Here is a 24388-nt window from a genome sequence, read left to right on the forward strand (position 1 = left end):
AATATAAAAGTGATGGATGAGAATAGACCCCGGGGCCATAGGTTTCACTAGTGGCTTCTCTCAAGAGCATAAGTATTCTACGGTGGGTGAACAAATTACTGTTGAGCAATTGATAGAATTGTGCATAATTATGAGAATATCTAGGCATGATCGTGTATATAGGCATCACATTCGTGACAAGTAGATCGAAACGATTCTGCATCTACTACTATTACTCCACTCATCGACCGCTATCCAGCATGCATCTAGAGTATTAAGTTAAAAACAGAGTAACACTTTAAGCAAGATGACATGATGTAGAGAGATAAATTCATGCAATATGAAATAAACCCGATCTTGTTATCCTTGATGGCAACAATACAATACGTGCCTTGCTGCCCCTTCTGTCACTGGGTAAGGACACCGCAAGATCGAACCCAAAGCTAAGCACTTCTCCCATGGCTAGAACTACCAATCTAGTTGGCCAAACCAAAAGGATAATTCGAAGAGACTTGCAAAGATAACCAATCATGCATAAAAGAATTCAGAGAAGATTCAAATATTATTCATAGATAGACTTGATCATAAACCCACAATTCATCGGTCTCAACAAACACACCGCAAAAATAAGATTACATCGAATAGATCTCCACAAGAGAGGGGGAGAACTTTGTATTGAGATTCAAAGAGAGAGAAGAAGCCATCTAGCTACTAACTATGAACCCGAAGGTCTGAGGTAAACTACTCACACTTCATCGGAGGGGCTAGGATGATGTAGAAGCCCTCCGTGATGACGGCCCTCTTCCGGCGGAGCTCCGGAACAGGCCCCAAGATGGGATCTCGTGGATACAGAAAGTTGCGGCGGTGGAATTAGGTTTTTGGCTCCTGTTCTGATCGTTTGGGGGTACGTGTGTATATATAGGAGGAAGGAGTACGTCGGTGGAGCACCGAGGGGCCCACGAGGCAGGGGGCGCGCCCTAGGGGGGGCGCCCCCCACCCTTGTGACCACCTCTTTGATCCCTTGCAGTAGGGTCCAAGTCTCCTGGATCAAGTTCGGTGAGAAAATCACGTTTTCAAAGATTTTATTCCGTTTGGACTCCGTTTGATATTCTGTTTATCCGAAACACTGAAATAGGCAAAAAGACAGCAATTCTGGGCTGGGCCTCCGGTTAATAGGTTAGTCCCAAAAATAATATAGAAGTGGAAAATAAAGCCCAATATAGTCCAAAACAATAGATAATATAACATGGAGCAATAAAAAATTATAGATACGTTGGAGACGTATCAGCTACTGATACATCTAATCGTCAGATTTACTTACCCGTACACCCCTTACATACTGGTCTGTGGCTCTGGCTAGACCATTTTGAGCAGCACAGATGTACGCGTCTCCAGAATTGAAGGCATCAAATGCCTCTGGTGAGAAGCAAGCGTCATGGAGTATAGCCCGGCGACGCCTATGATTCATGGCGCTCTCCACTTCTGAATTTGAAGCAGACAGTCTATCCACATCCTCTGTAGGAGGAGTATCCGGCGTCCGCCCCATGTCGGCTTTTGCCTCTATGTCCGGCCCTGGAGCCCGACTGGTGGAAGCGTGATCGGCAGCCTCCCCAGACATATTCCGGTGAGCATTTTTTCTATTAAAGAAACATGGACGTCATTACATTTTGAGAAAGATGACAACCACGGAGCGGGGTTTTTCTTTCATACCTCTGCGCTGGCGTCTCCGTCCTGACCGCCTTCCTTTTTGGCCTACCCGGCCCCGGTGCCTCTTGTTGGCGAGTTGCTGCGGGTTCGGCACGGCGTCCCGAATGCCTTCCGTGTAAAACACCACATGTATATGGTAGGTGAAGTGTCTAAAAGGGGATCCTAGTTTTTGGAGTTGGGACTTTGGTTTTTCTTACGTGTGATGTAGGGAGCAGTCCGGGATAGTCGGCCGTAATGGCCACCATGGCATCATCACAGCTCAGTTGATAGAACTGCCTGTCTATCAGCTCCACGAATATGTCCGGATCTTATTCGAGTCCAGGACCGAGGGCCCGGTCAGGGTCCTTTGGTTGTGGAGATGGGCTGTTGACCTCCCTTGCAGCTTTTCGCAGTTCCTGCTGTAAAATGGCAAGGTAAGTACCTACGACAAAAAATTATTGGGGAACGTAGTAATTTCAAAAAATTTGCTACGCACACGCAAGATCATGGTGATGCATAGCAACGAGAGGGGAGAGTGTCGTCTACGTACCCTCGTAGACCGGAAGCGGAAGTGTTAGCACAACGCAGTTGATGTAGTCGTACGTCTTCACGGCCCGACCGATCAAGCACCGAAACTACGGCACCTCCGAGTTCTAGCACACGTTCAGCTCGATGACGATCCCCGGACTCCGATCCAGCAAAGTGTCGGGGAAGAGTTCCGTCAGCACGACGGCGTGGTGACGATCTTGATGTTCTACCGTCGCAGGGCTTCGCCTAAGCACCGCTACAATATTATCGAGGATTATGGTGGAGGGGGCCACCGCACACGGCTAAGAGAACGATCACGAAGATCAACTTCTGTGTCTAGAGGTGCCCCCTGCCCCTGTATATAAAGGAGCAAGGGGGGAGGCCGGCCGGCCCTTGAGGCGCGCCAAGGAGGGGGGAGTCCTCCTCCTAGTAGGAGTAGGACTCCCATTTCCTAGTCCAACTAGGAAGAGAGAAGGGGGAAGGAAAGAGAGGGAGAGGGAGAGGGAAAGAGGGGCCGCTCCCCCCTCCCCTAGTCCAATTCGGACTCCCCATGGGAGGGGGCGCGCCACCTCCTGGGCTGCTGCCCTCTCTCTCCCCTTAGGCCCACTAAGGCCCACTACTTCCCCGGGGGGTTCCGGTAACCCTTCTGGCACTCCGGTTTTCTCCGAAATCACCCGAAACACTTCCGGTGTCCGAATATAGCCGTCCAATATATCGATCTTTATGTCTTGACCATTTTGAGACTCCTCGTCATGTCCGTGATCATATCCGGGACTCCGAACAACCTTCGATACATCAAAATATATAAACTCATAATGAAACTATCATCGTAATGTTAAGCGTGTGGACCCTACGGGTTCGAGAACAATGTAGACATGACCGAGACACGTCTCCGGTCAATAACCAATAGCGAAACCTGGATGCTCATATTGGCTCTCACATATTCTACGAAGATCTTTTATCGGTCAGACCGCATAACAACATACGTTGTTCCCTTTGTCATCGGTATGTTACTTGCCCGAGATTTGATCGTCGGTATCTCAATACCTAGTTCAATCTTGTTACCGGCAAGTCTCTTTACTCGTTCTGTAATACATCATCTCGCAGCTAACTTATTAGTTGCAATGCTTGCAAGGCTTATGTGATGTGCATTACCGAGAGAGCCCGGCCCAGAGATACCTCTCCGACAATCGGAGTGACAAATCCTATCTCGAAATACGCCCAACCCAACAAGTACCTTGGAGGACACCTGTAGAGCACCTTATAATCACCCAGTTACGTGATGATTGTAGGCACACAAAGTGTTCCTCTGAAAACGGGAGTTGCATAATCTCATAGTCATAGGAACATGTATAAGTCATGAAGAAAGCAATAGCAACAAACTAAATGATCATCGTGCTAAGCTAACGGATGGGTCAAGTCAATCACATCATTCTCTAATGATGTGATCCCATTAATCAAATGACAACTCATGTCTATGGTTAGGAAACAAACTTAACCATCTTCGATCAACGAGCTAGTCAAGTAGAGGCATACTAGTGACACTATGTTTGTCTATGTATTCACACATGTATTATCTTTCCAGTTAATACAATTCTAGCATGAATAATAAACATTTATCATGATATAAGGAAATAAATAATAACTTTATTATTGCCTCTAGGGCATATTTCCTTCAAAAATGCGGGAAGAATGGGAGTAAGGAGATATAACTTACCCAACTTGGAGGGTTGTACATGGAAAATCCATCCCCTGGCTTGATGCGGATGAACTCCTCTTCCTCTCCCTTGAACAACTCAGACATAATTTTTTCTAAAGCAGCAGCGGAGTCCAGTCCCTTGCGCCCGCAACGGGTGGCATCATCTTCCCCGTTAAAACACCACAGAAGGTGCCCTCGATATTGAAGTGGCTGCACTCCCCGCATTATGCATATTGACATTACCTCGATTACTGTCAATCCTGATTGAGCCAACACTTTAATCCGGTTCATCAGGTAAAGGACTTCTCCGTTGTCTTCCTCCTGGGGGCTCCGTGGGCGCTAGCTTCGGCGTTTCTTCAGAGGAGCATTGTTGAACTCAGGAAGACCCCGCCGAACAGGGTCCGGAAGGGGAACATCCTCCATATAAAACCATTCCGAAGGCCAGTCTTCGGATGTCTTCTTCGGAGTACCGGACAGGTATCCGGTTTCGGCGATGCACCATATTTCGGCTCCGCCCACTTGATAAAGTGACCCCTTCTGTGTGCGAGGGACGAGGCAAAATAACCTCTTCCACAACTCGAAATGAGCCTTGCAGCCTAGGAATAACTCGCAAAGGGAGACGTAGCCGGCGATGTGTAATATGGAAGCAGGGGTGAAATTATGCAGTTGGAGGCCGTAAAACTCCAGGAGCCCGCGGAGGAATGGATGAATTGGAAATCCAAGTCCCCTTAATAAGTAAGGAACAAGGCACACCCGCTCCCTCGTAGAGGGGCAGGGGAAGCTCTCCGCTTACTCCCCGCCATTGTAGGTGGCGAGCCCGGCTCGGACGGGAACCATATACTCTGGAGGGAGAAATCCCTGAGTCTGCAGTTCGACTAATCGACTGTGTGGGACGAAGCATCTCTCCCAATCACCGGGCTTACGGCTACGGGGGAGAGAGGAGGAGCTGCGGTGGTCGGCTATGCTGGAATGGATTTTTCCGAAGCACGCTCCGATGGATTCTCGCTGTGGGAGGATGGTATGGATTAGATCTAGGAATCCCCATCCCTTTAATAGATAATTTATTTATCCGGCTGGGGGGTGAATGTAAAAACGCCCTGGCTCCTCGTATTCATTCAATGCATGGAAGATAGCTCTTATGAGGCGCAGAAGCCAAGAAGTCCAACATTTATGGGTCCGGACACTACTTAACAAACATTCAAGATTTGAGAAGAACCCGCCTTGCAATGCCGAAGAAAATACTGCGTGCCGGACTTGACGTCATTGAAGCCTGGTTCGGGGGCTACTGAGGGAGTCCTGGATTAGGGGGTCTTTGGACAGCCGGACTATATCCTTTGGCCGGACTGTTGGACTGTGAAGATACGAGATTGAAGACTTCGTCCCATGTCCGGATGGGACTCTACTTGGCGTGGAAGGAAAGCTAGGCAATATGGATATGCGTATCTCCTCCTTTGTAACCGACCTTGTGTAACCCTAGCCCCCTCCGGTGTCTATATAAACCGGAGGGTTTAGGTCCGTAGGACAACAGACAATCATACCATAGGCTAGCTTCTAGGGTTTAGCCTCTCTGATCTCGTGGTAGATCTACTCTTGTAATACTCATATCATCAAGAACAATCAAGCAGGACGTAGGGTTTTACCTCTATCAAGAGGGCCCGAACCTGGGTAAAACATCGTGTCCCCTGCCTCCTGTTACCATCCGCCTTAGACGCACAGTTCGGGACCCCCTACCCGAGATCTGCAAGTTTTGATGCTGACACCTTCTCTGACGACCTGACCATTGGTCCTTTTCGAAGGATAAACACACCAAGATGGCAAGAAGCATGGGCGTACGGGGAAATTTTTTAGGTGGTTTCTTTAACGATCCCTTTACCTGTTTTTAGGACCCACACACAGCTCTCCCTTGGTTAAGGCATATTAAATAGCCTTCTGGTTATTGCACTACTTGTATAAATGCGCTTTGACACACTAATGAAATTATCATGGAAATAGTTTGCAGCCCAAATTCTACGGATCTAGCTTACTACCCTTTCTTCCTTTTCTTTTTTGATAACTTTACCAAATAGCACCCGTACACTTTGGTACGTTTCAATTTGACAGGGGCTTCATAGCGCCCCACAACATGGCAACAAAGTCTGAACACTTTTTACAGTATAGTTCGGCACCCCGAATTTAGCACTATATGCATTGGCTCCGAATCATGTCTTTGGTCAATAGTTGGGTTTCCCGGCTCCTGTGCTTGCTACCATACGTTCCGCTATATCGGCTAGGGTAGTAAAGGGAGAACTACTGTGATTGTGCCCTGTGAAGGAAATATGCCCTAGAGGCAATAATAAAGTTGTTATTTATATTTCCTTATATCATGATAAATGTTTATTATGCATGCTAGAATTGTATTAATAGGAAACTTAGTACATGTGTGAATACATAGACAAACATAATGTCACTAGTATGCCTCTACTTGACTAGCTCGTTGAATCAATGATGGTTATGTTTCCTAACCATAGACATGAGTTGTCATTTGATTAATGGGATCACATCATTAGAGAATGATGTGATTGACTTGACCCATCCGTTAGCTTAGCACGATGATCATTTAGTTTGTTGCTATTGCTTTCTTCATGACTTATACATGTTCCTATGACTATGAGATTATGCAACTCCCGTTTATCAGAGGAACACTTTGTGTGCTACCAAACATCACAACGTAACTGGGTGATTATAAAGGTGCTCTACAGGTGTCTCCGAAGGTACTTGTTGGGTTGGCGTATTTCGAGATTAGGATTTGTCACTCCGATTGTCGGAGAGGTATCTCTGGGCCCTCTCGGTAATGCACATCACTATAAGCCTTGCAAGCATTGTGACTAATGAGTTAGTTGCGGGATGATGCATTACAGAACGAGTAAAGAGACTTGCTGGTAACGAGATTGAACTAGGTATTGAGATACCGACGATCAAATCTCGGGCAAGTAACATACCGATGACAAAGGGAACAATGTATGTTGTTATGCGGTTGGACCGATAAAGATCTTCGTAGAATATGTGGGAGACAATATGAACATCCAGGTTCCGCTATTAGTTATTGACCGGAGATGTGTCTCGGTCATGTCTACATAGTTCTCGAACATGTAGGGTTCGCACGCTTAAAGTTTGGTGATGATCGGTATTATGAGTTTTTGTGTTTTTATGTACCTAAGGTAGTTTAGAGTCCTGGATATGATCATGGACATGATGAGGAGTCTCGAAATGGTCGAGACGTAAAGTTTGATATATTGGACGACTATATTCGAAAACCAGAAGTGTTCCGGGTGGTTACCGGAACCCCCCGGGAGAAATAGTGGGCCTTATGGGCCTTAGTGGAGATAGAGAGGGCTGGCCTAGGGCAGGCCGCGCCCCCTCCCGCTCTGGTCCTAATTGGACTAGGAGAGGGGGGAGGGCGATGCCCCCCTTTCCTTCTCCCTCCCCCTTCCTTTCCCCCTCCTAGTAGGAGTGGGAAAGAGGTGAATCCTACTCCTACTAGGAGGAGGATTCCTCCTCCTAGCGCGCCCTCTAGGGCCGGCCAGCCTCCCCCTTGCTCCTTTATATACGAGGGCAGGGGGGGCACCTCTAGACACACAAGTTGATCAGTTGATCTTTTAGCCGTGTGCGGTGACCCCCTCCACCATAATCCACCTCGGTCATATCGTAGCGGTGCTTAGGTGAAGCCCTGTGTCGGTAGCATCATCATCACCGTCATCACGCCGTCGTGCGGACGAAACTCTCCCTCGAAGCTCTACTGGATCGGAGTTCGTGGGATGTCACTGAGTTGAACGTGTGCTGAACTCGGAGGTGTCGTACGTTTGGTACTTGGATCGGTCAGATCTTGAAGACGTACGACTACATCAACCGCGTTCTCATAACGCTTCCGCTTATGGTCTACGAGGGTACATGGACGACACTCTCCCCTCTCGTTGCTATGGATCACCATGATCTTGTGTGTACGGAGGAAAATTTTGAAATTACTGTGTTCCCCAACAGTGGCATCCGAGCCAGGTTTATGCATAGATATTATATGCACGAGTAGAACACAAAGGAGTTGTGGGCGTGGGTATATACATATTGCTTGCCATCACTAGTTGATTCTTGATTCAACGGCATTGTTGGATGAAGCGGCCCAGACCGACATTACGCATACGCTTACGCGAGACTAGTTCTATTGACGTGCTTCGCACACAGGTGGCTAGTGGTTGTATGTTTCTCCAGCTTTAGTTGAATCAGATTCAATGAACAGGGTTCTTTCTAAAGATCAAAAAGCAATCACTATACCGCGTTGTGGTTTTTGATGCGTAGGTAAGAACGGTTCTTGCTCAGCCCGTTGCAGCCACGTAAAACTTGTTTTTGCAGGGCTTGTTGTGATGTGATATGGTCAAGACGTGATGAGATATAAGTTGTTGTATGAGATGATCATGTTTTGTTCAAGTTATCGGCAACTGGCAGGAGCCTTATGGTTGTCTCCTTATTACATAAGATGCAAGCGCCATATGATTGCTTTACTTTATCGCTATGCGATAACAATAGTTGCCGAGACGACAATGTGATGACACATTGATAAAGATCAAGATGATGGAGATCATGGTTCATGCCGGTGACAATGGAGATCATAACGGTACTTTGCAGATGGAGATCAAAGGCACAAGATGGTGATGGCCATATCATGTCACATATTTTGATTGCATGTGATGTTTATCTTTTATACATCTTATTTTGCTTAGTTCAGTGGTAGTTTTATAAGATGATCCCTTACTAAAATTTCAAGGTATAAGTGTTCTCCCTGAGTACGCACCGTTGCGACAGTTCTTCGTGCTGAGACACCATGTGATGATCGGGTGTGATAAGCTCTACGTTCACATACAACGGGTGCAAGCCCTAGCATATGCAGATATGGCCTCGGAACACTGGAGACCGAAAGGTCGAGCGTGAATCATATAGTAGATATGATCAACATAGTGATGTTCACCATTGAAACTAATCCATCTCACGTGATGATCGGACATGGTTTAGTTGATATGGATCACGTGATCACTTAGATGACTAGAGGGATGTCTATCTGAGTGGGAGTTCTTAAGTAATACACTACAAAAAAAGACACATCCATGACATTTTGGGCCGAACGAATTTTTTCTGTCATACATATGACACTTCTATGACGATAACTGTGACAAAACCCGGTATCATCATAGATGTGGTGGGCTCCTACTTCTATGACAAAAAATCATGACAGAAAATGCGCTTTTCGTTCTGGGCGGGCCGGAGATGCAGCTGCATGACATTCTTTGGGCCATCCATGACGGAAAAAACCTTGGTAGAAGCGAGGGGGAGGAAAATTTCAGGGAGTTCCCGGTTACAGTGGGAGGTCGGGGGCCGAGCGATGCGCGTTTCTCTCGTACACGTATGCGCGTGTGTGCGAGGCGTTGGCTCTAACTGAACCCGAGCGAGGCGTTGGGCTCTAACTGAACCCGAGCGATTGCACTGCAGGCTACGCGTTACTGAACCCGAGAGATCGATCGATGGCTGTTAACTGAACCCGATCGAGCGATTCCTTCGCTACTGCTGCTAACTGAAGCCGATCTATTGGATGAACAGTGAGCGTTGCAGGGGGTGGATGAACAGTGAGTGGTGGCGTTGCCTCTGGATGAACAGGACCCCGTGGTGTGGAGGGCTGGATGAATAGTAGTCGGTGGAGGGGTGCCCGTGGATGGGTGGTTGAACAGGACCCCGTGGTGTGGAGGGCTGGATGAACAGTAGACGGTGGAGGGGTGCCCGTGGAGGGGTGGTTGAACAGTAGCCGGTGGAGTAGCGCGCGGTGGAGGCTAGATGAACAGGAGCCCGTGGAGGCTGGAGGAGGTCGACGGTAGCCCATGGAGGCTGGAGGAGGTCGATGGTGGAGATGAACAGTATCCCGTCGAGTCCCGTTTTGCGGAACGCCACACGCCTCCCGATGAACAGGACCCCCGTTTCGACCGTAGGAGGTCTGTTTTGTCCATTTCGCGGTACGCCACACCCCTCCCGATCAACAGGACCCCCGTTTCGACCGTAGGAGGTCTGTTTTGTCCGTTTTGCGGTACGCCACACCCCTCCCGATCAACAGGACCCCCCTTTCGACCGTAGGAGGTCCGTTTCCTCCGTTTTGCGGTACGCCACACCCCTCCCGATCAACAGGACCCTGTTCTGAATGTAGGAGGTTCGTTTCCTCCGTTTTGCGGTACGCCAGGCCTCGTTTCCATCGCCTGTTCCGTCCAAGCCCTCCCGATGAACACGACCACGCATTCCGTTCCGACCCAGCCGGTTGGCTCCCACGCGTTTCGTTGCCTCCCGATGAACACGATGCATTCCGTTGCCTCCCCATGAACATGAAGCATTCCATTGCCTCCTCATGAACACGACGACGACGCTGTTTCTCCATTCTGACCCAGCCATGTACACGAGCCCTGGCCGTACGTATGCGCGAGTAGGCGTTCGAGACCCTGCCCGTATGTACACATACGTGGCCGTATTTTCTTTCTTGCACCCTGGCCGCTGTACGTACATGTACATGCTACGTGCACGCCTCTACTATGACACATGCGCGCCTCTACATCCACCAGTATATATGTACGTACATGTTCGCGACCAGAATGGCAACGCTACGTACGCTTCGACCAGGTGGGTCCCGACTGTCAGGCACTTCCTTGCGTGCGAAGATGTAGCTGGTGGGTCCCAACAGTCAGGGGGGGAACGTTTTTTTCATGAAACACGGTGGCCCGTCCGGTGGGTCACCGCTGTCAGGTGGAGGAATAATTTGCACGTAATAAGGAGGCACTTCCTTGCTCCGGCCATGGACCCAGCTGTCAGCCTCTTCACGTATAGTCCATGTCCGATGGAAGCCATTCCTTGACCATGTTGACCACGCCGCGCCGAGAGCACCAGGGCGGTGGACGATGGCGAGGCCTAGGAAGGGGACGACGCGGAGCCGGGGAAGGCACGGCAGTGGATGCCCACGCGTAGAGGAGTACGAGGGTTCACTGGTTCGCTGCGGTGTGAGGCTGTCGTCGCCACAGAATAACAGGGGGTGTGGGTGAGTAGAGGGATGGCCCGGCCAGCGGTGGGAGTAGTAGGGGGCGGTGAGGCCTCCGCCACATCGCAGCCGGCCACGGGAGGCAGGAGCACGAGGCACGACTGGCGCTGGTTTGGGCGGCTGGAGCAAGAAGACCAGAGGTTGAAGAAGCACTACGGCCGTTGGATGGACATCGTACGGTCACTGGAGCTAGAATTGTTTATATTGACTAAGTTGACAAAGCCCTCCGTCCCCGTCAACTTAGTAGGCCCACAAGTCAGCCTCCCACCAAGGTGGGTCCCAGCTAGCAGGGGGTATTCATCTTTTTGTGTGTAATAAGGAGGCACTTCCGGTGGCTCCGAGCTGACAGCAGGGGGAATGCTTTTTTCGCGAAATACGGTGCCCATCGGGTGGGTCCCAGTAGTCAGGGGCAAACGTTTTTTCATGAAATACTGGTGGGCGTCCGGTGGGTCCCTGCTGTTAGGTGGAGGAATAATTATTTTCCGCGTAATAGGAGGCACTTCCTTGCGGCTGTCGTGGACCCAACTGTCAGCCTCTCCACGTACAATATTCTTCCGATGGAACTCGGTTGTTGACCACATTGACCATGCCACGCCGAGAGCACCACGGCGGTGGACGACGGCGAGGCCTAGGAAGGGGACGACGCGGAGCCGGGGAAGACACGGCAGTGGATGCCCACGCGGAGAGGAGTACGAGGGTTCACTGGTTCGGCTACGCTGCCGTCACCGCAGAATAACAGGGGTTGTGGGTGAGTGGAGTGGAGGGATGGCCTGGCCAGCGGTGGGAGTAGTATGGGGGCGGTGAGGCCTCCGCGGCAGCACAGCCGGCCACGGGAGGCAGGAGCAGGCGGCACGACCGGCGCTGCTTTGGGCGGCTGGAGCAAGAAGACCAGAGGTTGAAGAAGCATTACGGCCGTTGGATGGACATCGTACGGTCAGTCGAGCTAGAATCGTGCATATTGACTAAGGTGACAAAGCCCTTCATCCCCGTCAACTTAGTAGGCCCACTATACTGGGTCCCAGCTAGCAGGGGGAGTATTCATTTTTTGTGCGTAATAAGGAGGCACTTCCTTGCGTGCGAAGATATAGCTGGTGGGTCCGAGCTGTCAGCGGCGGTAACATTTTTTGTGAAATACAAAGGCCCTTTCGGTGGGTCCTAGATGTCAGGTGGAGGAATCATTATTTTGCGCGCAATAAGGAGGCATTTCCTTGCGTGCAGCCGTGGACCCAGCTGTCAGCCTCTCCATGTACAGTCTACTTCAGATGCATGTCGGTCGTTGACCATGTTGACCACACCACGCCGAGAGCACCAGGGCGGTGGACGACGGCGAGGCCTAGGAAGGGAACGACACGGAGGCAAGGAAGACTTGGCAGTTGTTTTTGTTTCCCACACGGAGGGGAGTATGACTGTACGAGGGTTTACTGGTTTGTTTGCCGTCGCCGAAGAATAACAGCAGGTGTGGGTGAGTAGAGGGATGGCTAGGCCAGCGATGGGAGTACGGTGGGGCGGTGAGGCCTGCACGGCAGCACAGCCGGCCGCGAGGAGGAGGGAGCAGGCAGTCCTGCCGTGCTTGTTTGAGCGGCTGGAGCAGGAAGAGCAGAGATTGAAGAAGCACGACGGCCGTTGGATGGACATCCAACAGTATACATGCCATTTGTGGAAAACAGCATACAGCCCATCTACCATTATTTCAAATAATTTACAGCCCATTTGCTAATTCTTAAGGGTTTTTTTGGAGCCCATATTCTTTTTGTTAGCATTACAGCCCATATTGTGGCCACGGTTAAAAAATTATACGAAATTTTGCATATGTCGGTGCGGTCTGAACTGTTTTTAATCCCGAAATTTCGAGTCACATTCAGACTGATTTTAAAAATAAATGTGTATCAATATAAAATCCAATAAATTGTCCACGCATAAAAATCAATGCAATTTAAAATCTCGAAATGAAAAAAAAGATATTTGAAACTAATTGCCGGTTTGATGTGTTTTAAAAATGTACAACCCATTTCTCATTACTAATAGGCCATTTTCTCGGCCAGCCGAATGAAGCTCTCCTCGTCTTGAAAGATTTGCAGCCCAACAGGCCTGATAAAGCGACTAACTTGACAAATCACAAAAAAAACGGGGCTAGCCATTTTCAGAAAGAAAAAAAACTACTGGGCTGGTCTGTGGTAAACATAAAAGAAAAGGCTGTCTAGACAGGCCAGAGTGTCCCGCATAGCCCAGTTGACACCCTGCTTCCCTCTCAAAAACAAATTAGATAAATGCCACTCCAATTATGGCGATTCATAAAAATGCCACTGCAATTTCCAAACTTTGAAAAATGCCACTGCAGTTTTTGCAAACTTTGAAAAACGCCACTGCAGTTTGCAAACTTTGAAAAACGACAGTCGAGACTTCGTAAAATGCCACTAGAAATGGCATGAAATGGCATTTTTCAAAGTTTGGAAATTGCAGTGGCATTTCTCGGATACACCAGATTTGGAGTGGCATTTATCAAATTAACCCAAAACAAAAATAACTAGGCGAGCTACTGGGTCCCTGGTGTCAGCCGCTCGTTGTGCAATTCTCTCGTTTATTGACTATGTTGATAATGGCATGGGACCCAGATGTCAGAAATCCACTAGGAGGAGCCATTTTTTTATTGGCTTGAAATAAGGAGGCACTTGCTTGCGTACTGCCATGACCTTGGCGGGTCCCTGCTGTCATCCTCTCCACGTACAATCATCTCCTGATTGTGTACGCGTCAATTTGCTAGGCCCACAAGTCAGCCTCTAAACCCGTGGAGGACAAATACAACCCATTTAAAAAAGCCCTCCGTCCCCATTAACTTAGTAGGCCCACAAGTCAGCCAGCCACTATACTGGGTCCCAGCTAACAGGGGAGTATTCATTTTTTTGTGCGTAATAAGGAGGCACTTCCTTGCGTGCGAAGATATAGCTGGTGGGTCCGAGCTGTCAGCGGCGGTAACGTTTTTTTCATGAAATACAGAGGCCCTTTTGATTGGTCCCTGATGTCAGGTGGAGGAATCATTATTTTGCGCGTAATAAGGAGGCATTTCCTTGCGTGCGACCGTGGACCCAGCTGTCGGCCTCTCCACGTACAGTCCACTTCAGATGCATGTCGGTCGTTGACCATGTTGACCAGGCCACGTCGAGAGCACCAGGGCGGTGGACGACGGCGAGGCCTAGAAGGGAACGACACGGAGGCAGGGAAGACTCGGCAGTTGTTTCCCACGTGGAGGCGAGTATGACTGTATGAGGGTTTACTGGTTCGTCTGCCGTCGCCGGAGAATAACAGCAGGTGTGGGTGAGTAGAGGGATGGCTAGGCCAGCGACGGGAGTACGGTGGGGCGGTGAGGCCTGCGTGGCAGCAGAGCCGGCCGCGGGGAGGAGGGAGCAGGCAGTCCCGCCGGCGCTTGTTTGAGCGGCTGGAGCAGGAAGAGAAGAGATTTAAGAAGCACGACGGCCGTTGGATGGCCATCCAACAGTCACTGCTTGTGCATCAACATTTTTTTAGGAAAGCCTCAAATCTGTGGAAAACAGCATACAACCCATCTGCCATTATTTCTAATAATTTACAGCCCATTTGCTAATTATTAAGGTTTTTTTGGAGCCCATATTCTTTTTGTTAGCATTACAGCCCATATTGTGGCCACGGTTAAAAAATTATACGAAATTTTGCATATTTCGGTGCGATCCGAACTGTTTTTAATCCCGAAATTTTGACTCACATTCAAACTGATTTTAAAAATAAATGTATATCAATATAAAATCCAACAAATTCTCCACGCATAAAAATTAATCTAATTTAAAATCTTGAAATGAAAAAAAGATATTTGAAACTAATTGCCGGTTTGATGTGTTTTAAAAATGTACAACCCATTTCTCATTACTGATGGGCCATTTTCTCGGCCAGCCGAATGAAAACTCTCCTCGTCTTGAAATATTTGCAGCCCAACAGGCCTGACAAAGTGACTTACTGGGCAAATCGCAAAAAAACTGGGCTGTGGCCGTGGACCCAGCTGTCAGCCTCTCCACATACAGTACTCTTCCAATGGAATGTCGTTGACCATGTTGACCACGCCACGCCGAGAGCACCAAGGCGGTGGACGATGGCGAGGCCTAGGAAGGGGACGACGTGGAGCCGGGGAAGACGCGGCAGTGGATGCCCACGCGGAGAGGAGTACGAGGGTTCACTGGTTCGGCTGCGGTGTGAGGCTGCCGTCGCCGCATGGCCTGGCTAGCGGTGGGAGTAGTAGGGGCGATGATGCCTCAACGGCAGCACAGTCGGCCACTGGAGGCAGGAGCAAGCAGTCTCCCCGACGCTGGTTTGGGCGGCTGGTGCAAGAAGAGCAGCAATTGAAGAAGCAGCAGGACCGTTCGATTCAAATCCAACGGTTACTGCTGCTAGAATCATTTGTTGACTAAGTTGACAAGCCCTGCGTACGCGTCAACTTAGTAGGCCCACAGGTCAGCCTCCCAACCGGGGCGCCCCAGATGTCAGTGGGAGGAGTCATTTTTTCGCGTAATAAGGAGGCAGTTGATTGCGTGCGACCAGGCCAGCAGAGGGAGTAGGGTGGGCCGGGGAAGCCTGCACGGCATCACAGCGGGTCACAAGAGGAGGGAGCAGGCAGTCCCGCCGGCTGGAGCAGGAAGATCAGAGATTGAAGAAGCACGTCGGCCGTTAGATGGACATCCAACAGTCACTGCTGCTAGAATCGTGTGTTCACTAGCAAAGCCTTGCGTAAACAAGTCAGCCTCGAAATCTGTGGCGTGTACAGCCCATTTGCTATTATTTTTATAATTTTTACTCATTTTCTAATTCATATGGAATTTATTGCATCCTGTTTTCCATTTTTAGAATTGCTGGCCATTTTCTGGTCAGTACCAGGGTCAAAAAATTAACTAAATATGTGGGAAATTTTGAAAATTCCCAAATTTTTGCCGGGGAACGAAATATTCTTAATCCAGAAATTAATAGCCATACTAAATCAAATTTAAAAATAAATTAGTACTATGTCATGTTAAATCCAATGAAATACGTATAAGATATCAGTGAAGAACAAAAACAAAAAAGAAACTTATATCCCATTTGCTATAATTTTTTTTGGAATTTTCTACCCCTTTTGATATTACTTTTAACAGACATTGACCATACTCTTAAGCCAGGCCGGAATGCATCCCTCCTCGTCTTGAAAGATTTGCAGTCTAGTAATTCGGAGAAAACAAATAGGCCTAGCTTGAGTATTCTTCAAAAAGAAATACTGGGCTACCTATTTTCCCAAAGAACTGGTGCATGAGCATTTAGCTTTATTTATTTATTTATTTACTTATTTATGTTTAGGGGACCGTGAGCATGTACCTGGGCCGGATTCATGTGAGAGCCTCCCTTCCAGTTAATTTTGGGATTCTCTATTGGGCCTTCATCAGTGGGTTGCATGTTATCAACAAGTGGAAAATGTGTTCCGTACGAAAATAGTATGCGCTACGTACGATACGGAGCACTAAAGGATCGAACCGTGCAATGTGTTTGTCGTTCTAACAACACATTTATTCAACCAACAGACGAAATATACTACTGATTGTACATTGTAAACAGCAGCAGCAACAACCAGGGCTGGGGGTGCAACAGAAGCAGTAAGCAGGCCAGAAGAGTGAAGACGCAGCTCTCTCTTCCAAACCAAACATCAGCCATCATTACAAAAGGGCTACCAAAAAAGAACAAGTGTATGCATCAAACTAAATAAAGATCCTACTACACCAAGTGTACGCATCTAACTAACTGGCTCAGTTAGACGTTACTATTTATTAAGCTGTGGAGATTGGCTGACGGCTTGAACCAGATGGGTGCCTGACGGGGGAAACTCCAGCCAACAGGTCAAAGTCTGATACTTGCGACCCTCTCTCCTACTTTGGGCTGCAGAGCGTGGCGGCACATATCAGGGTATGGTGCATGCAGAGACGCATGGTACGCTGTGTACACACAGTTTTGCCTGATGAACGAAACCGCGCTGCCATCATGATCCTTGCCGTCGGTTATCTCCTGGTTAGTCGGATAATTCAGTCCGACAAACAGAGAGCGTGTACCAAGGCTACTTACCAGCCTCCAATCCAAAATTCCTGAAGGCCCAGAGAAGCTGGGATCCTGCTCAAAGACCTTGCAGTGATTGTGATTGTATTCCACGAAACAACACGTACAGTACGTGCGAACGATCATCAATCTTTCGCCGTCGTCTGATCGAGCCAGGAACCACCTACAACTGCCATGCCGCTTTTCTTTGAAAGGTTCTGGGATTAGGAAGGGTAGGACACCAGGCGGCCTACAACATCATATCAAGTTGGAGTCAAATAAAAAAGGGCTCTTGATTTAGTCAATCTTAAGAATAGCATGTTATGAGCATGAATATTTTTTCAGCAAATGTTGACAGTAATATAAGCAAGCCATCATGATATCATAGGAAAGTAACATACTACTGTAACAGCTGTTTGTAGCGATGACTGGAGTAGGCCGGCAATACGTCCAGCCATAGAAGGAGTCGACAGCGTAAATGAAGCCCTTCTGTTCAATGGCATCAGAGAACCATGGAGGATGTATGATCCTGCGACAGACGTGCAGATTTATCCACTTACCGCAGTGACCTGTCAGATAGGCGAGACCGCGGTTGAAGAACGCAATTAGCCTGAAGTCTTTATAATTCGCAGATCTTGTGGGCACTTGGCAGATTACAACCTTGAGCAAATCAAACTTGGTATCATGTTGGCTACTGTAAGATTCTGAGTATTCTGGGCCGCGGTGCCAAAGCAGTGCAGTGTCAATCGAAGGAAGGGGGGTCAATCGCCGGGTGTAGACCTCCACGAGCATCCAGCTGCCGCGACCGTCGATGAGCACCATCCAAGACGTGTTCATGCCGACCCAGTACATACCATTAATGTAGTTGAGGCTGACAAGGATCGGATCACAGTCAAGGGGGTTGATGCTCGCCACCCTACGATCGTTATGCTGCGTGACACGCCGTTTCTGAAGATCAGGCGGCATCAGCAAGCAAGGAGCTGGCTTAAAAAGCTCCGGCCTGAGGGCTTTGAGTAAACGGTACAGCCCCGATGAGCATGCGGCGAGCGGCACGGTACTGAGATTGTCCACACACGAAACAATGAGCTTGAGTACCTCTGTGGGGAGCGAATTCCAGCCACTCTTTCGGCGGACGCTGCTCGGTTCTGCCATTGTTAGTGCTTGGGTTTCCGATGTGACGCCCCGAGACCGTTGCGCCAGGTGTCTTCCAGTTATGCGCCGTCGTTCCCATGTCTTTCGCTTGCGTGTTGCATCTTGCCATGTGCATTGCATCATCATGTTTTCAAAACTTACATCCATCCCGGCTTCCCCCAGTTCCGTCCGTTTTCCGTTCTGAGCCCAGACACACTTGCATGCGCCCGCGACACGTCTGAAATATTATTTTATAAGTGGCCGAAAAATGTTCTTGGAATGGGTTGAAAGTTGGCATGCGGTGTTTTTATGTTGTAGGTAGGCCTCCTGTCAAGTTTCATCGCGTTCGGAGTTGGTTTGATGCCCCAACGGATAACTATAGCGGCAATATAGCCGGTCAAACGTCAGACGTTTTCGGTCTCCGAAAACAGTCGTTGGGCCTCTCTCTCTTCTCTCTTCTCAGCCCATTGCCGTCTCCACTACCTCTCACCACCAGGCCCTACCTAACCTCTCTCGTCAGCCCGCGACCCCTCCTTGCACAGTGCATCGCCCCCCTCACGTGCGCGTCCGAAAGCTGTCCCGAACCCGACCTGGACAGTTGCCACCGTTGGACTCAGATCATCCCCAAACATCTACAAAACATCTCCGTTTTGTTAATTGGGCTTCCTAACCTATATTTTCTCGACCGCCCGATAACGATCAGATGGGCCCAATACCCCCCTAACCTAATCCACCAGCATATATAAACGGCGCAACCCTAAAATCTAGGAGAGTTGTCCCATCCTTCCCCCTCGTGCCGATACTTTCCAAATCCTCCTCGGGATTCCTCTCGATCCAAACCACCAGCCAAGACTCCACCCTCTCCCTCATTTTTCCCCAGTGAGCCAGCCACCATAGCACAGCGCCCCTCTTTCTCCTTCCCGTGCACTGCCTCGTCTCTGGCCTCCCCGTCGCCCCGCCGTCCGACGATCGGCGCCATTGCCGACAGCCACCAGCAGGCCAGGCCGGACTCCCCATTGCGTCCCTATCCTTATTCCTTCCATTCTTCTCGATCTCATCTCTCTCACTCGACTCCCTCTCTCTGTTGCGTCCAGGGAACCAACCCCTGCCGCCTTGGGCCTCATCGTCGCCGCCCGGATCTCCAAGCCCGCGTTGCGCCAGGTCACTTGTCACCGGGAATGGATTCCCCAACCCCGGATCTGACGCCTCCTGTCGTCCCCGTCGTTGGAGCCTTCAACAACGCCCCCAAGTCCCGCCATGAGCGCCCGACCTTGAGCTTCCGCTGGCGAGCCACTCTACCACTTGATCAGGACGAGGTCAGCCAGGTCCACTCCGTCCGGCGACCCCCGCGCCTCGACGCCATGGATCCGCGGCGAGCTCTGCCATCCCCACCGCTCCTCTGCATCTCGCCTCTGCCTCCCCTGCTTCTGCGTGTGTAGCCCACGCGAGGTCGAGGATGACCCAAGCGCCAAGTCTCCTTTGCCTTCGATCGCCTGCGCCTGTTGACCGCCTCCCGTTCCCGACGCTCCGCCACGCACCAAGTCCCCTGCCGCCGTCGTGCCCTGCTTCTGCTCCTCCCGCTTGTCTCTGTGCGTGAGTAAAATGAGCGAGACAACCGCTCGCGTTGACCGCGTCTTCTCCTTGCTAGGCCCAGCGCGCACGCGTGAGGCTAGCGCCTCCCCAAGGCCCAGCGCGCCCTTATCCTCTTCATTGTGGGCCTCGGCCCAGGGTGAGCACCCCACAGCCTCCTCTCTGTTGGCCCAACTTGCACCAGATTCGGCCCGTTGATGTTTTTTTCCTGCCTGCGTATTTGTCAATTAACCAGAGAAGACCTGTTTTACAGAAAAACCCCCAGACTTCTTTCATTTAATAACTCATCAACCCTGCATCATATTAAAATGATTTATATATGTAACTTTCTTAGAATTTTGTGTAGTTTAATGATATACAACTTCCATCCATGTTTAAATTTTTTAAAATGATGTTTGTGTGTATTTTGTCTTATGCCATGTTAAAATGATTTAATTCATAACTAAATAACCGTAGCTCCAAACCTAACAAACTTTATATGTAAATGGGTTAGAAAATGCCTAGTTTAACATGGTGTACTTGCTTTGCATGTTTAACAACTCTAAAATATGGTTTAGGGCAGAATAGTACCAAATCTAAATTATGCACATGAGGATTTTCCGGACTTGTTGCTTGTTGTTCCGGCCTCATTTAAAACTTGCCTAGATAGGTAGTTTTGTTGTGCTTCACCCCTTGCCATGTTAATCAATATTTAATATTGTTGAGTACATAAAACGAGAGAGAACTAAATAAGTCACGTGGTGTTTCGTCAATATGCAACAGAGTTGCATATTGAGCTCCACTTAATTTGTAGTGTTGTTTGTGCACTTTGCCATGCCATGCTTCATTAAACCGGTCATGCATCATACTTGGGTGTGCATCATGCCATGCATATGTGAAGGTTGTTTACTATGTTGCTTGCTTCTTTCCGGGTTGCTTCTCCCGTTAGCTTCGGTTTCGTTCCGGAGTTGTGAGGATCCATACGACTACGTCCGTTTGTCTTCTTCATGGACTCGTTCTTCCTCCTTGCGGGATCTCAGGCAAGATGACCATACCCTCGAAATCACTTCTATCTTTGCTTGCTATTTTCCCGCTCTTTTGCTATGCTGCGATACCTATTGCTATTCATGCCTCCCATATTGCCATTGCCTCTAACCCACCTTTCCTAGCAAACCGTTGTTTGGCTATGTTACTGCTTTGCTCGGCCCCTCTTATAGCGTTGCTAGTTGCAAGTGAAGATTGGATTTTGTTCCATGTTGGAACATGGTTATATATCTTATCTTGTTTACTTTAATGCACCTATATACTTGGTAAAGGGTGGAAGGCTCGGCCTTATACCTGGTGTTTTGTTCCACTCTTGCCGCCCTAGTTTCCGTCATACCGGTGTTATGTTCCTTGATTTTGCGTTCCTTACGCGGTTGGGTTATAATGGGAACCCCTTGACAGTTTGCTTTGAATAAAACTCCTCCAGCAAGGCTCGACCTTGGTTTTACCATTTGCCACCTAAGCCTTTTTCCCTTGGGTTCTGCAGACTCAAGGGTCATCTTTATTTAAACCCCCGAGCCAGTGCTCCTCTGAGTGTTGGTCCAAACTAGAGCACCGTGCAGGGCCATCCCTTGGCAACTTGGGTTATGTCGACTCCTGTATGCTTAGCTTATCCGGTGTGCCCTGGGAACGAGATATGTGCAGCTCCTATCGGGATTTGTCGGCATAGCGGGTGGTCTTGCTGGTCTTGTTTTACCTTTGTCGAAATGTCTTGTAACCGGGATTCCGAGTCTGATCAGGTCTTCCTGGGAGAAGGAATATCCTTCGTTGACCGTGAGAGCTTGTGATGGGCTAGGTTGGGACAACCCTGCAGGGTTTCGAACTTTCGAAAGTCGTGCCCGCGGTTATGGGCAGATGGGAATTTGTTAATGTCTGGTTGTAGAGAACTTGACACTTAACTTAACTAAAATGCATCAACCGCGTGTGTAGCCGTGATGGTCTCTTTTTGGCGGAGTCCGGGAAGTGAACACGGTTCTTGTGTTATGCTTGAACGTCAGTAGTTTCAGGATCACTTCTTGATCACTTCTAGTTCACGACTGTTGCTTTGCCTCTCTTTCTCGCTCTTGCTTGCGTAAGTTAGCCACCATATATGCTTAGTGTTGCTGCAGCTCCACCTCACTACCTTTTCCCTACCCATAAGGTTAAATAGTCTTGATCTCGCGGGTGTGCAATTGCTGAGTCCTCGTGGCTCACAGATTACTTCCAAACCCAATTGCAGGTGCCGATGATGCCCATGTAGATGACGCAACTGAGCTCAAGTGGGAGCTCGATGAAGATCATGTTCGTTGTGTTGTTTCATTTCCTTTCGATCAGTAGTGGAGCCCAGTTGGGGCGATCGGGGATCTATGCATTAGGGGTTGTCTTTTTTTATTTGGTTCCGTAGTCGGACCTTGATTGTATTCTGGATGATGTAATGCTACACTTATGTATTGTGTGAAGTGGCGATTGTGAGCCAACTCTTTATCCCTTTCTTATTTAGTACATGGGATGTGTAAAGATTACCCTCTCGCGACATGCCTACTATGCGGTTATGCCTCTAAGTCGTGCTCCGACACGTGGGAGATATAGCCGCATCGTGGGTGTTACAAGTTGGTAATCAGAGCCTTCCCCGACTTAGGAGCCCCCTGCTTGATTGAATCGCGGGCGTTGTTGAGTCTAGAAAATTGTTTTGAGTCTTTTAGGATTATATATATCGGAGAGTAGGATTCTTTTTACTCCTCAGTCCCTTCGTCGCTCTAGTGAGGCCTCCTGATGTAGAGTTTTGACTCTTCTCTTCTCAAATTTCACTAAAAACATTTAGGATCACGCGGGTATCTTGGAATTGTTCCGATGGTTTTGTGACGAGAACATTGTTCTTGGTGCCTCCTGACATTTAGGGGTTGTGGCAGTGTCCCGGGGAGTTGAGCTCCGAGGTGTTGTCGTCACAATTGTATCATTGCAGTTCTGGAATACCTGAGTTCGCCGACATCGAAAATCTCTTTTATGGAGTTGTTGGTGAGATAACCTCGACGCCACCCAGTACTGGGGCGGGAGTTCGGGAGTATTGCCATAACTCGTATAAAGAATGCTTTTCGAAGGTTGAGGTAAACGATTTCTGAAGGTTTCTTGGTTATGTGTTGAAGGATGGATACAGTTGGATGTAGGATTTGTTAGTTTTGGGTGAGATATTATGCTTCCCCTGTATCCCCAACACCTGATTGCATAACCAGAAAATTTCGGGAGTTTATAAGTGGGAATTCAAGTAGCTCCTAGAATATCTTTCCAACAGACACATGATACGATATGGGATCTATCATATGTTTGTTCCAGCTTATTTTGCAAGCCAATCCTTTGTTTTGTTTTGAGTTGTGGTATTCGAGTTGCTTCAATGTCAAGTGTTGATTCCATACCTTCACTAAGCGGTGTCCTCATATTTCTATGTGAATACTAATCCTTCATGATAATCGAGATTGTTTTGTCAATCCTTTTCAACCGGTGTGCCTCTCTTCTAGTGGATCTGATCATTTCAACATTCACAAGATCAACTCAAGTCTTCTCAACGTTGTTTGTTTCATCCGTCTCCAACTTGCCTTTGTTTTTCCCACCCTCCCACCCTTTTTATTCAAGGACTCGGATATCTTAATCGAGTATCCTTTTATTGATGGGAAGTCTCTCCATTATTTTCTGCCAATGTTCGTATCCGGTGATTCTCATGAAGATTCTAACGGAGCTTCAAGTTCATCATTCTTCGTTCTTTTCCTTCTCCGGTGGATTCAATGCAAGTGTTCGGTGTTGATCATATCTTTTTATTTGGTTCACATGCTTTCCATGTTGGAAGTCCTTACCGAAGACTCTCTTATTTATTCACCTCTCGCTATTCAATTGTTTCAGAGTGCTGAAGATATCTCAGAAGATTCGTGTTTTCATTCCTAATCCGTTCAAGATATCTCGAGGTTGTTATCTCATTCAAGCCATTTAATTCAGCCGGTGCAATCTTTCTTTAAATCGTTCAATGGTGTATCTTTTGAGTGGGCCCTAACCCACAGGTTTCTCCCAGGATCTTACTTGACTCTTATATTTTCCCGGTGTTACTCTCAAATTCTTTTCCAAGTTTGACGTAAGAATGAATTATCATCAGTCAAATGTCTTTCTCCAAGATCTTTCAAATTCTGTTCATCATTGGCTCAAATTTTCTGTTCTTCTTTATTCCGGAGTGTCTCAACAATTTGGTGGTGTTCTTCTCGTCATTCTCGGATTTGAAGACCGAAGAGGAGTTCCTCTTAAATCCCTACCCGTTATCCCGAAGATTTGTGGTTCTAGCTTGTTTGCCATCCTCTCATAATTATTTTTGATTGTGAGAATTCTTTTCAACCATCCGGAGCATTTCAGGAACCTTTGTCAGTTTGATTCTCCGAAGGCTATCATTTCAGAAGATTTATTCATTCCAGCCTTCAGCTCTCGTTCTACAAATCTTATCGGTGCATCATTCAAGTATTCTCTTATCAGCTCGTGATCTCTTCGTTCTCATGTATCTAAATTCCCTCAAGTATCTTCGTTCATTTTCTAATTCTTCCCGGTGTTTCTTTATGTTTTCTTCGTTCATT

The sequence above is a fragment of the Triticum urartu genome, chromosome 3, assembly GCF_003073215.2.
Source record: "Triticum urartu cultivar G1812 chromosome 3, Tu2.1, whole genome shotgun sequence".
NCBI lineage: Eukaryota > Viridiplantae > Streptophyta > Magnoliopsida > Poales > Poaceae > Triticum > Triticum urartu.